The 13,768-nt window shown below is 42.2% G+C and overlaps 1 pseudogene; it reads right to left on the reverse strand.

Moving 5' to 3' along the window:
- Positions 1-12,761: 12,761 nt before the first annotated feature.
- On the reverse strand, positions 12,762-13,434 carry LOC105994996 (annotated as a pseudogene).
- Positions 13,435-13,768: the final 334 nt, after the last annotated feature.

The following is a 13,768-nucleotide window of genomic DNA, read 5'->3' on the forward strand; positions in this document are numbered from 1 at the left end:
TGCTATCCCTAAGCTTCTTTTGCCTAAGGCTAGCACTCTTATCAGTTGAGCCACAGCTCTACTGGCTTTTTCTTTTCTTTTCTTTTTTTGATAGTTTATTGGAAATAAAGGTCTCAACGAACTTTCTTGCCCTAGCTCACTGTTGATCTCAGATCTCAGCCTCCGGAGTAGCAAGGATTACAGGCATGAGCCACCAGCACCTTGCTTCAAGTAAGAAATCTTGAAGTTGAACCTAGAAACATCATCCACTTTTACACAAGCTGTCAGACTACTTATATCTAACTTGCCAAGAATGACAGTGTGTCTGTCTCAGTGTTGTTTTTGAGACATAACACTGAGTGGCAGGTTATCAAGGGTAGGGATGGAGGCTTCCACTCACCTGTGAGAACAGCATACACAGAGTGCCTGATGAATGGAATTCGAACCTTGGACTGCTTGACTACAAAACGCATTTTCTCAGCCACTTCATTGTATTGCCTAATGATAGAAAATGACCAAGGATACTTTAGACTTTTCAGTGAATGCTGCTGTCATGCAAAATGGCTGAAATTAAAAAAAAAAAAAAAGTAAAGGATTGCTAGCTTTCTCAAGACAGGAACTTCTGTGCTTGAGCCTCATGGATTTTCCAGGGACACGATGAGCCTCAGGCTTCCAGGAACCATTGAAAATATGCAGCATTTTGATTTATGTTAATAGGTGGAGTTTTGTGTGTGTGTTTATGATCAGAGTTCCACAATTTTCCAGTCTCAAAATGTGACCCTACTGTCCAGAAACATTTAGAGTTTTTTTTTTTTTAAAGTCAGTTATAGGCATTTCCTCTACCCTTCAAGGACATACACCACCCCCCCTCCACCATACTGGCACATTAATGAAAAATGCACCGTTAGAGGTAAATGGAAGTTGTCATTGTTCTCCTTTCACTTTATAAGGAACGGAAGTGCACAGAGGTTAAGATGCTTTGGTGCCAGGAATCTTGCTATGTACCCCTGGCTCTGAAGCTGCGGTGGCCCAGGTCTGCTGGTTCCACATGCTGGTCAAGTTTTAAACCCTGACAAACTGTGTCTCCCACTTCTGTGCCTTTGCTTCCTGCTCGGGCCATTTTCTCTCCCTGGAAGCTTTCATCCACGCTGCAAAGCTCAGGCAGGGCTGATGTCCTCTGAGCAGTTTCCCTAACTTCCCCAAATGGACAGTACTCTTCCCTTACTCCAGATCTGCATGGTACTTAACGCTATGTAATTGGCAAATCAATAATGTCATATTGGTTTTCATATTGTCATCTTCACCATCACCAGTATTTTTGTGTTTGCTGCCAGGCACATCTACTTGGGAATTTCATGGAAAACTAACAATAAGTATAATGTTTCTCAGACTCTAGCTTCACCCACTGAAACAAATCTTCCTGCTTCTCTTGGGGTCACCCTCTTTTTTTTTTTGTTGGTCGTGGGGCTTGAACTCTGGGCTTGGGTGCTGTCTTTGCTCTCTTCAGCTCAAGGCAAGCCCTCTACCACTTGAGCTACAGTGCCACTTCCGGTTTTCTGGTGGTTTATTAGAGATAAGAGTCTCACGGACTTTCCTGCCCAGGCTGGCTTTGAACCACGATCCTCAGATCTCAGCCTCCTGAGTAGCTAGGATTATGGGCGTGAGCCACCAGTATCCGGCTACCCTCATTGTTTTGGAGAATCCTCGGGGTGACCTGGACACTGACACTGGCTGCTGACCCTGGCCAATGGGGACAGCAAGGTTGATGATGCTCTGTCTGCTCTTATTCTCAGGTGGCTGACCCCAGCTGCCATCTCCCTTGATTTGGGGATCCCTTACCTCTAGACTATTTGTCTTGTGGGTTCAGAGCACAAGGACTTTGCTTCCAATGGCTCACAGCATTTCTAGTTCAACAGCTCTTCCCCTTTCGTTTGCTGTTCTTTCTTCCTAGCATATAGCTTAAGCCCTTCAGGCTGTCCCATCTGATTTCCCAGTGCCACCCTTGGTTCAAGCTTTGTTTGCTTAATTCTATTTCTCTGAAGGAAGAGTGGGTGGGGCTCTTTACTAGCAGACTTCTCCGTAATAACATGCTGCAGGCAGTCCCTGGCTATGAGCTTTGCCCTGTTGCCCTGTTACCCCCTAGAAACCCTACTATAACCTCAGGCAGTCAACAGATGGAAGAAACAACAGACTAGGAACTAGGAAAATGGGAAGCCTCCACTAGCTTTCCAGATTAGTTTTGTTTGTAAAGTTCCACATATTCCTTTCTTCAAATGAAATCATTCAAGAAGCCCATCCTGTAAAACAAATATGGCTGGAGCAGCTTTGGATGGAAATGGGGTGAATTTAAGTCTTTACACCTCAGCCCCTTTTTCCTAACACTGCTGGGCCCAGAGTTTTGATTCTCAAGTCATTTTTCCCTGAACACCCAGTCTTACTTTGCTTCTTTTGGTTCCAGTCAAAGTGACATTCCTACTCAGGGACAGAAGTTCTCCCCACTCTTTTTGTTGTTGTTGTTGTTAATCATGGGGCTTAAACTCAGGGCCCCGGGTACTGTCCCTGAGCTCTTTGCTCAAGGATAACACTCTACCATTTTGAACCACAGCAGCACTTCTGGTTTGTTGATGGTTAATTAGAGACAAGAATCTCACAGACCTTCCTGCCCAGCCTGGCTTTGAATAGCAATCCTCAGATCTCAGCCTTTGAGTAGCTAGGATTACAGGTATGAGCTACCAGTGCCTGGCTCTCAGACGTTCATTTTTGCATAGACCAGCAAGAAACCCTACTTTATCCAGTGCCAGTCAATTCCTTCTCTTTCCTTCTACCACTTCTCTGAGCCACATCTCCTGGCTGTGTGCTTTATCCCATTTAGACCTTTCTTCTAGCCAGATCCTTTAGTTGAAACTCTTTCATCCTGGCCTTTGATCTCCACAGGCCTTTAAGGAGTGGTTAAATGAGTGGAGTGAAGGGTGTAGAATCAAAGGCCCAAAGCTGCTGTAGGTGATGTTGGTTCAGTCTCATCCATCCTTCCTCCGAGCTTCAGGTTTTCCATTCAAACACAAGAATGCCACACCCGGATATTCCAGCTGAGCTCTCTGTAGCTGAGCCAGAGACTGTAGTCAGCTGAGGGGGAAAAATGTGCTGAGGAAGCAAGACCTCTACACTGTCCTCTTGTTGGACTCACCCTTATAGCCTCACCTCAGCTGGGGCTAGCATTCCCTGGTGTTGGCATAATCTATCCTGGGCTGGGACGAGCATAAACTATAATCCAAGCCTGCCTCTGTTCTCTGCCTTCAGCTGGTACTTGGAATGACTGCAGAATGAGCCATCATCAAGGACACAGGATACATACTTCAACAATGACAGAGGTATGTTTAGGCCTTTTCTGAATGACTCAGAGATTTCCACCTGATTAAGAAATGCCTTAGCCCTTCCTGCTGTGAGTTAAGAGATGTTCAACTCTAGAGAACCCTCTGCAAATGCTACAAATAGCATTTGTTTATGTTTCCCAGGTAAGGAAAAGCAAGGTTGTAGAAGGGCTACAAAATGGATCTTGGAGTTATTTCCATGTTACAAGTACAGATTCTAGATGTTAAGTTAAATAAGCAGGAGACCATTGGCCTGAGGCGGGTTCTATACTTAGAATCTGTGTGCAACGAACTTCAACTTAACTTACAACTGAACAGAAGTACAACAAACATCTAAGTCTCAGCCAGTTACAAGAAGCTGAGTGTTAGCCAGTCACAGGTAGCCAAATGATGAGATTGTACCCTAACAATGGCTACCTGTAACTCTCTTACAGTTCTGAATGCTGCCCTTACCTACTCAGGAATTACCCTTTGCTTATATAAACCCTTTAATTTGTCAAAAACTTTTCTTTTAAGAAATTGCTATTGGATTTAGGGAGATGGTTCTGAATGTGACTACTTGTCTGCACTTCCTAACACTGTATCCTATAGCAATGACTCTTTTTAGATCTCTAGGTGATAACTCTGGGGCTTTACTAAGTACCACAGGTCACATTTCCATAGGAGTTTTCTAGTTCCAGAAGCACTTGCTCATATGTACTAGGGTTGCATGCAAATAGCAGAAAACACTTGAGGCTTTTAAATGGAAAGAGTTTTAATATAGGGAATTGGTTGCTTATAATAAGAATTGTAGAGGCGGGGCTGGGAAGGTGGCTCAGTGGTAGAGCGCTTGCCTTGCATGCATAAGGCCCTACGTTCGATTCCTCAGCACCACATAAGCAGAAAAAGCCAGAAGTGGCGCTGTGGCTCAAGTGGTAGAGTGCTAGCCTTGAGCTGAAGAGCTGAGGGACAGTGCCCAGGCCCAGAGTTCAGGCTCCACAACTGACCATAAAAACAAACAAACAAAAAAACAACAACAAAAAACACCAAAAAAAAAAAAAAAGAATTGTAGAGGCATCCAATCAGGCTGGCTTTCCAGGATGACTCCCACAGCTATGTCACAGAAATAGCCTGCTAAGGCAGCGTTCACCTCTTCCACAGTTGGTTACAAGAATATATTGTCTTTTTTTGAAGATGGACATCAGAGCTGTTGGCTCTGGAGTCATGTGACTCCAATTCTGTCTATATTAGCAGGATGTATAGCTTATGCCCCTCCTATCCTATCTCAGTTTTCTATATTTAATCCATATATAAGAATAGCTGACTGGTAGAACCCACCAAACATGTAGAAACATAGCTTCAAGAGAGTCTAGGAATTGTAGCACCAGTTCTGTAGTCTCTGTATTACAGGAAGGAACACTAAAAAGTTGGAATAGACATCTGCTCTCTATCTTCTGTTGTGTAGAATATCTCCCGTGATAATCACAGGAAATCTGGAAAGTGATAGGAGAGATGTTCACCTCATTTAGCACAGAAGGAAAGTGGGAATGATGATAATACTAGAGGAAATTCATGAGGAGAAAGGGGGACTGGGGACAATTTCCTTGAACAAGTAGCATTTTTGTGAGGAGCTGAAGAGTCCTAGGGGTTAAATAGATGCAAAGCTGAGCAGGGACTGTTTTCTAGGAATAAAGAATAGCATATGTAAAGGTCTTAAGAGAGCAAGAAAAGTGATATAACCACAGAAATGAAAAAGAGAACGTGACTGTGGGCTAGGACAGGTGAACGCAAAATGAGGCTTAAGGGGTACCAGGGAGAGAAAGCAAGCCCTGTAGGTCCTGATAAGAATTTGATCTTTGTACTAAGAAAGGAAGCCATTTGATGATTTAGGAAAAGTGTGCATACACTTGATTGTAGTTGCATTTTGAAATGGTCTCTGGTTGTACTGTTTCCTGACTCCATACCAGCCATCATTTACTTCACAATTTGCCAAGACACTTTCCTTCTCCTGGGGTTTTATTTTTGCTCTATTTTCATTCTCTCACTGGAAGCATCAGGATTAAAAAAATATTCCAGCAGCAGCAAGAGGAGGTCTATAAATCTGGGAAGGTGTTAATAGAGGTTTTTGAATTTGTATAAATAAAAGCTTCTGGGGGAAACCATTAATTTCTTTGCAGCTGGGATGGGACGTTTAGCAGGGCATTTGGTGGAAGCTTTTGAAATGCTTCAGCATATTGTTCTGTGGGTGGAGAGCAACAAGGCGTGGAAATGAATCAGCAGGCGAGGCCTCTGATGGTGCTTTGGGTCCAGAAGTTGGCTGGCTGCCAGGCTGCTCTTCTCTCAGTCAGGAGAGGAGACATTTCAACTTGGTGGTGGGTGGGTCTACTCTTATGGATCAGCAGCTCTGGGAACACATGGTTGAGGCCTATTACACAGGGATCACAAATTGGAATGTTACAAAGCCGTTAGATGTACAACTTCACTCCTCAAATGCCACATATTTTAAAGAGGAACAGCCCTCTGAGAATATCAAGAGTCAAATTCCTCTCAAAGAAGCCAGATCTGCCGGCACCTCCTTTTACCGAGTATGACCACAATGTTTAGCAGGCAACTTCATCTGACTAGCATCTCCATCTCTTTCTAATACTCCAGCTGTCTACATGGGTTGCCCATGCTGGCCACGAGATTAGGGTCAGGAACAGAAAGTGTTTTGCTTTTCAGTCCTTCTGGGCGTATGACCTCCCTCTCCTGCAGAAGCGTGCAAAGTTGGAGCCGGGCTGCAGATACATCGTGTGACATAGTAAAAGCAGCCACTGAAATGTGTGGCCGAAGATATTGTAGCTCTCTGGATAGCTTAGCTTGCCCTACTTCTACTATAGAAGTTGTTAAGACAGGGAGCCTCACACAAATAATTTGGCTTATATGTTAACTGCCTTTCAAAGCCTCCTTTATCATCCCCCTGGGGAAAGCAATGGATTTTGGCAAACTGGTTCCTCTTTGTTATTGGATTTGGTGCCCTAAAGTGAACTTTTTTGTAGAATTGCAACAACCTTTGGCTATCTCTGTGTTTCTGTCTACAGCTACTCAAAGGGAATAGGAATCTCAGAAAATTGTTTCTATTTATGTATAGGAGATTCAGAAAGAAATACATATCAAGAAATCAAAGCAATAAACTTTTTTTTTGTTTAAAGCTGGTAAGAATTGGGAGGTGGGGAAGGGAAGGGATAATAGGGGGGAAAAAGGTGGGGGTAACAATGCTCAACAAGAAATGTTCTCATTATCTTATTCATGTAGATGTAATCCCTCTGTACAGCATCTTTACAAAAAAATAAAACAAAAAATGGTAAGAATTGCCAGGTTCCAGTTCATATCTGTAATCCTAGCTACTTGGGTGGCTAAGACATGAGGATTGAAGTTTGAAGTTAGCCCAGGCAGACAAATCCTTGAGACTATCTCCAATTAATCAGCCAGAACTGGAAGTATGGCTTAAGCAGTAGAGTGCCAGCCATGAGAGGAAAAGCTAGAGAATGAGGCCCTGAGTTCAAACTCCAGTACCAATGTATGCATGTGTGTGAGCACAAGCACACACACACACACACACACACACACACAATACAGTGTAAAAACAAATGATTTATAAAGTGAAACATAGAAAAGTGATAGTCAAATTTAGGGAAATACAATGTCAGGTGGTTACGGGCAGGGGTAGCTAGGTCAGTGGGAACAGAATTTCCATATGGGAAAGGACAAAAGCTCTGCATATGGATTGTGGCGGTATTTCACATTGATGTGACTGTACTTACTGTTACTGACTACATGCTTAAAAATGATAAATATGGTAAATTTAATGCTATCCTCTTTTTCCACAATAAATTTAAAAAAGAGTCCCTGTGAACAGAGAAATACCTTGATGAAAAGCTGTTAAACTTATTGACTTCTAGTTCAGTATAATGTGCGTGTACTTACATTAAAAATAACCATTTCCTGAAAACATGCAACCCACTGCAACGGGTTCTTTTCCTGTGCTTTTGTGCATCCTGAGGTTGTCTCCATAACGTGTTGGTCAGGAAGTGAGTGACTCATTGGGTCTTTATGACAGACCCCTGAGTCATACACACACACACACACACACACACACACACACACACACACACACACATATGCACATGCACACACACCCTGCTCCTACAGGGTTCTAAGACAGGGAATGATTTTATGCCAGAGATACATGCCTGGGTGTGCAAGAAGCAGCCACCAGGCACATTCCTAGGTAGTCTCTCCCATGGCTTAGTAATAAGCTGAAGCTCTAGCCTCAGGGCCCAGTCCAGCCCAGCAGTGACATTTTCCCTGGTTCTCTTTAAAGAAAACTTGTCTGGCAGCTGCAGGGGAGATCAGTGGGAACTGGGAGCACCTTGCATCTACTTGGCCTCTATGGGCAGCCCCTATTTTAGGAACTCTTCCTTGTAGGCTATGAAGGGTGCTGGATATAGGCATATGAAAAGGCTACTGTGTGGTGGCATGGTCAGATCAGTCCCAGCACTGTTCTTTCATCCTCTTGGGGATGTGAATCATGTTGGGAGTCACTTGGTAAATATGAATAAGTCAGGCTGATGACTTAGAGGTGAGGAGACCTGGGTTGAGAGTTAGTTTTTGCTGCTAGCTCATTTTTGTTACCATGGAAAATCATATAGTCTTTGGCCCCCAGTTTCCTCAGCTTTCAAATGAAGATGTTGTACTAAATTAGGATGGACACCATCCCCCACTCCCTTTCTCTGAGACGGAGATCACTGCCCATAGTAATCAGAATAGCTCTCTGCCTCTGAGCCCAGAGCACAGCCCATAGGTTGACTTCCACAATTATTAGTCAATTAAGATTAGCATTTGAAATGATGCCTACCTCTGTCTCATAATAGCTGGATTGTATCATCTCAACTGTGGTTATACATTAGAATTATGAAGAGATCCTACAAAATACAGATGTCTGAATCGTACTTACATAGATTCTGAATCCACTGATCTGAGGTCAGGGCTATAGTAAATAATAAAAGCTTTCCTGGTGATTCTAATCACTGATGGGATTGAGAACCTCTGGAGAAGGTGATCATGAAGGCTCCTTTCAGAACTGGCCACTCTATCACCTTCTGTGAGCATTAAGATGACAGATATGGTTCGGCCAGTTGAACCAAGCTCTGGGGAAGAACAGTAGATTGAAGGTCAAGAGACTTGGTTCTTGTTTCTAGTTTCCACTTCAAATCCACATGTGGCCTTTAGTATTTGTTCAGTTATTCTTTTTGAGCTTTAGTTCCCACAGGAATAAACTGGGGCTGATAATCTCTGAGGATAATAATCTCTAATAATCATTTGAGCTTCTAACTTCACCTTATTCTTAGGAGGAGGAAATGGTAATAGATAGATGCATAAGAGTAAAGTACTAAAAGTATAGTATTAAAGTACTATATAATCATAAATTCTCTTTTATTTTAGTTTTTGATGTTACTGGAGATTGAACTCAGGGCCTCATGCTTGCGAGGCAAGTCCCTACCACTTGAGCCACAACTCCAGCTCTTTTGCTTTTCTCGTTTTGTTTCCAGATAGGGTCTCTTGCTTTTGCCTGGGCTGGCCTTGAATCATGATCTATCTTTGCCTCCAAGTAACTGGTATCACAGGCATGTATATGCTACTACATATGACAAATTTATTCCATTTTCATAAGCTACATACCTCCAAATACACTTTTAACATTTGAAATAGAAGTTTTAGTTTATCCCTTATGGAGATTTTGTGGACTAAATGAGACAGTACACACAACAGCACTTACCACAATGCCCGCAGGTGTGTAAAAAATGCTTATATGAATGTTTTTATGGTGATTACTGAAAATAACTCAGAATTCTGTGTTTCTGCAAAGGAAGGGTCAATTCATCTCTACTCCTGTTTTGTTAGATTAGTGTTTATTTGAGTTTCCTAAAGTAAGAAAACATGCGTGTCTCATTAGAAAATATTCAAAAGCCAGCAATTACAGTTCTGGGGATTGAACCTGGGACCTCATGAATGCCAGGCAATTGCTCTACTGATGAGCAACTCTTCCAGCCCTTTTTTATAGTGGTCATTTTTTTTTTTTTTTGTGGTCATGGGGCTTGAACTCTGGGCTTGGGCGCTGTCCCTCAGCTCTTTAGCTCAAGGCAAATGCTCTACCACTTAAGCCGCAGCACCACTTCTGGTTTTCTGGTGGTTTATTGGAGATAAGAGTCTCATGGACTTTCCTGCCCAGGCTGGCTTTGAACCATGATCCTCAGATCTCAGCCTCCTGAGTAGCTAGGATTACAGGCGTGAGCCACCAATGCTCGGCTACACTGGTCATTTTTGAGATATGGTCTCACTTCCTGCCCAGGTGTGTGACTAGACTGCAGTCCTCCTATTTTAGCCTTTCCACTGTTTGTGGGATGACAGGCACACCACCATGCCCAGCTTCTTCCATGGATTAAATAGAATCTCAATTCTAGCTAGAATTATAAACATGAGCTATCAGTGCTCACTCACAATAACTCCTACAGATTATTTTTCCCTACTAGAAAAATGTTTACTAGAGTTATTTTTTAAATTTAACTTCATAATCACTTCACTCAGAGGCCCTCAATCCCATCAGTGTATTAGAATCACCAGGAGAGCTTTTATTATTTACCCTTGTCCTGGTCTCATCTCAGATCAATGGACTCAATTTGTACTGGATTCAAGTATTCTGTACACACACACACACACGCACACACACACACACACACACACACACACACCAACAAAAATCCTCCCCTCCCCTCAAGTTGAAACTCTGCAAGGAGTATTTGGAAAGTTTGTCAAGGTATACTTCATATCACACATCATCAATGGTGTGTTCTAGGGCCCAGGTCTGGAGACCTTCCATTCATTCCTGCACATGAGTTGATTTCCCTGAAAACTAGGTCAGATACTAGCCTTCAGACAAGATGTGCCAACAGGAGTTGGACAGGAAGTGTTACCAGCTTATGGGCAGACAGTGGATGTCATCTCAGTGTTGGCCTGTGCTCCTGATCGGCAGTAGTTCATGACCTTGTCTCCAACCTCTCCCCGATTTCTGAGGGAAGGTAGAGAGAGGTGAAAGAGTTGGCATTTTGCCTCTAGAAGAATTTTGATTGAGGATAAACATATTCCAAGATGCCACGAAGTTGAAGTCACATGAATGCTAAGTGATTTCTTGGCATCAAAAAATCAATCTCTTTTATGTCAGTCCTAAAAAAATAAACACTTTTACCTTCTTCAGTACCAGAAATAGCCAGAGAAGTTTCAGCTATTACAGCAAAAGCTTTTAAAATAATTACTTCTAGAATAACATAATATTAATGATTAGCTTTGTGTGAAAATTGAAAAGATAAGTAGCTAAATACTAGGGATAATAAACCTTGGAAGTGTCATTGTGTAATAAGTTTGCCCTTTAAAAGTATCATTTTTCAATGATTTTGCTCATAGTGAATCATTCAGGAAAAATTAAATCCTTCACTAAATAATTATGTTTCTACCATTAAGATGACTCTTTTTTTTTTTGCCAGTCCTGAGGCTTGAACTCAGGGCCTGGGCACTGTCCCTGAGCTTCTTTTGCTCAAGGCCAGCATTTTACCACTTGAGCCACAGCGCCACTTCCAGCTTTTTCTGTTTATGTAGTACTGAGTAATCAAACTCAGGGCTTCATGCATGTTAGGCAAGCACTCTACCTCTAAGTCACATTCCCAGCCCTAAGGTGACTTCTTAAAGCAATCTTGGTTTTCCTATATTGCATTTAGATCCCTTCAAAACAAAGACGTTTGAAAAAGCAACTACACTCTTTATTTATGGTTTGCTTTCTCAGTACTTATCAACTCTGCAAATAGTTGTAAGGGGAAAAATGATTGCCACCCCATTTTAGAGATGAAGAAACTGAGGCTCAAAGGCTATAACCTGAGATTCAAAACCTGGTCTATGTGGGAAGTAAAGTTTCTAACAGGCTGTTTCATTAGCTGGAGAAGTATGTTATAATGAGGGGGTAGGATTTGCCATAGGGCAAACCACCCTTTTGAGGTATGTGGAGTAAAAGGGGTGTGTGTGTGTGTGTGTGTGTGTGTGTGTGTGTGTGTGTGTGTGTGTGAAATCAAAGATATATGAGGTGGGAGGAATGGGAACTTGGTAGACCTTATAAGATACAACTTTCCTGGACAATGCTGTTTCTTCAAGTGACTTACCTTTGCCCAGACTGGCTGGCAGAGTAGAAGCACCTGGCAGCTACTCTAGGTAGACAGATAGGACTGGCTTTGGAGAAGTCTCTGGGAAGAGCACATCATTGTTTGGTATGTGGATTTGGTAAATTAAATTAAGGATAAAGGAAGCTATATAGAAACTTGAGCTTCATGGCTCAGAACTGAAACTTCACACTATGGCTTCTGCTCTTTGTTACTATAACTACTAAAATAAAAATAGATTTTTCCCTTTTTTTCTTTTCCTTTTAAGGAAAGTTATTAGGTAAAAATTGAAACCTTGTATTTGTGTTCTCTCTTTCTCCACACAAACATGCATGCATGCACATACACATGAGTTGTAGGCATGCTAAGATACAGTTCACATTGAAGTTTCCCAGTTGTTCCAAAACCTTTTTCCCCCTTTTTTCTTTTTTTGAGACAGAATCTCACTACATAGCTCTAGCTGGCCATGAACTTGTGATCTTCCTGACTCAGTATCACAAATGCTGGGATTACACACAACCACTACCACACCTGACCCAATGATATCCTCTACAAAATTAAAAACTAATACCAAGTTGGCTCACACCAGTAATTCTAACTACTCAGGAGGCTGAGATCTAAAGATCACCATTCAAAGCTAGTCTGTGCATGAAAGTTTGTGAGACTCTGACCTCCAATTAACTACCAAAAAAGCTGAGAGTGTAGCTGTAGCTCAGCCTTGAGCAAAAAAGCTTAAGGACAGTGCCCAGGCTCTGAGTTCAAGCCCCAGGAGTGGTATCAAACAACAAAAACCAATTTCAGATCCAGGATCCAGTGAAAGTCATACACTGAAGTTTTTGTCAGGTCTCTTTAGCTTCATTTATCTTGGCACAGTTCCTGAGAATTGGTTATTCTGTTATTTGTTTGTTTGGTGTTGTTCTATGTTTGTTTATTTGTTTGAGACAGGATCTTGTTATGAGCCAGTCTGGTCTCTCACTGGAAATCCTTCTGCCTCTCAGCCTCCTGAGTGCTGGGATTATGGGCCTGAGCCACCATGCTAGGCTTCTTATTGTTCTTTATAACACTGAAATGTTTGAAGTATCCAAGTAAGAGTTGCTTTGTAGAATATCTTTCAATTTAAATGCAACTGATTTTTCTTATTTTAAATTTATCTTTCAAACTTTTATTTTAATGCAGTTGTCTGGGGGTGGTTTTAGATCTTGTTAAAAGCAGTCATGTCCATGGACTGCACATAGTCCTCAAAAGCAATGGTCTGTTCCTGCAGCATGTCTGTTCCGACTTTATCATCTCCCACTATACATTGTATTTGAATTGGCTTAATTCCATATCCCACTGGAACCAGTTTAGAGGGCCCCAGACCAAGCCATCTGCTTGAATGCTTCAGTTGCACTCCTCTAACTTTGCCATATGTTTCGTCATCCCAAGGCTTCCCATCTAGTAAGATGGAAGACTTGGCAACAAGTGCAGGATTTTGACTTTCTTTTGACTCATATAGTGCAAGCTGTTCGTCCTTCGCTTCTTTGCTTCTTCACTTTCCTCCTCCTCATCACACCCAAAGAGGTCAATGTCATCATCATCTTTACTATCACAGCTCTGCTTCCAGTGGTGCCTTCCACACTGGCAGGGCCACACTTGCCCAAAGATGTCTTTACTCCTGGCAGGCTGCCCTTTTCCTTTTCATAGGATCTGATATGATTATACCAACACAGAGTATGGCGTAAGTCAGCAGGTGGTGGGCTGGAGAGTGCTTCAAATACTTCCACATCTGCTCGCGATGGCACATACCCCTCGATGGGACTCTTGTCCACCAGTCAGTCACTGAGCACCTGGAGATGCATGGGGCTCTTGAGGTGTCTGAAACCCATGGCCTCCCTTGGCTATATCTGGGAGCTAGGTAGCAGCGAAAGGAAAGCTCAACTGATTTCTCTAGTGAGACTCAGTTGAGAGAATTAAGTGACCTTTTAAATTAAGTGACTTCTTAAATTGACATACTATCTATACTTATATGCACATAGAAATATAGCAATATGTTTTATAAATTATAAAAGTCATAAAAAGCTGGGCACTGGTGTCTTATACTTTTAATTCTAGCTACTCAGGAGGCTAAGACCTGGAGGATCAAGGTCCAGAGCCAGCCCAGAAAGAAAAGTCTATAAGATTTTATCTCCAGTTAACTAGCAAAATGGCATGGCTTAAGTG

The sequence above is a fragment of the Dipodomys ordii genome, unplaced genomic scaffold (genome assembly GCF_000151885.1).
Source record: "Dipodomys ordii isolate 6190 unplaced genomic scaffold, Dord_2.0 Scaffold5, whole genome shotgun sequence".
In the NCBI taxonomy this organism is placed as follows: Eukaryota; Metazoa; Chordata; class Mammalia; order Rodentia; family Heteromyidae; genus Dipodomys; species Dipodomys ordii.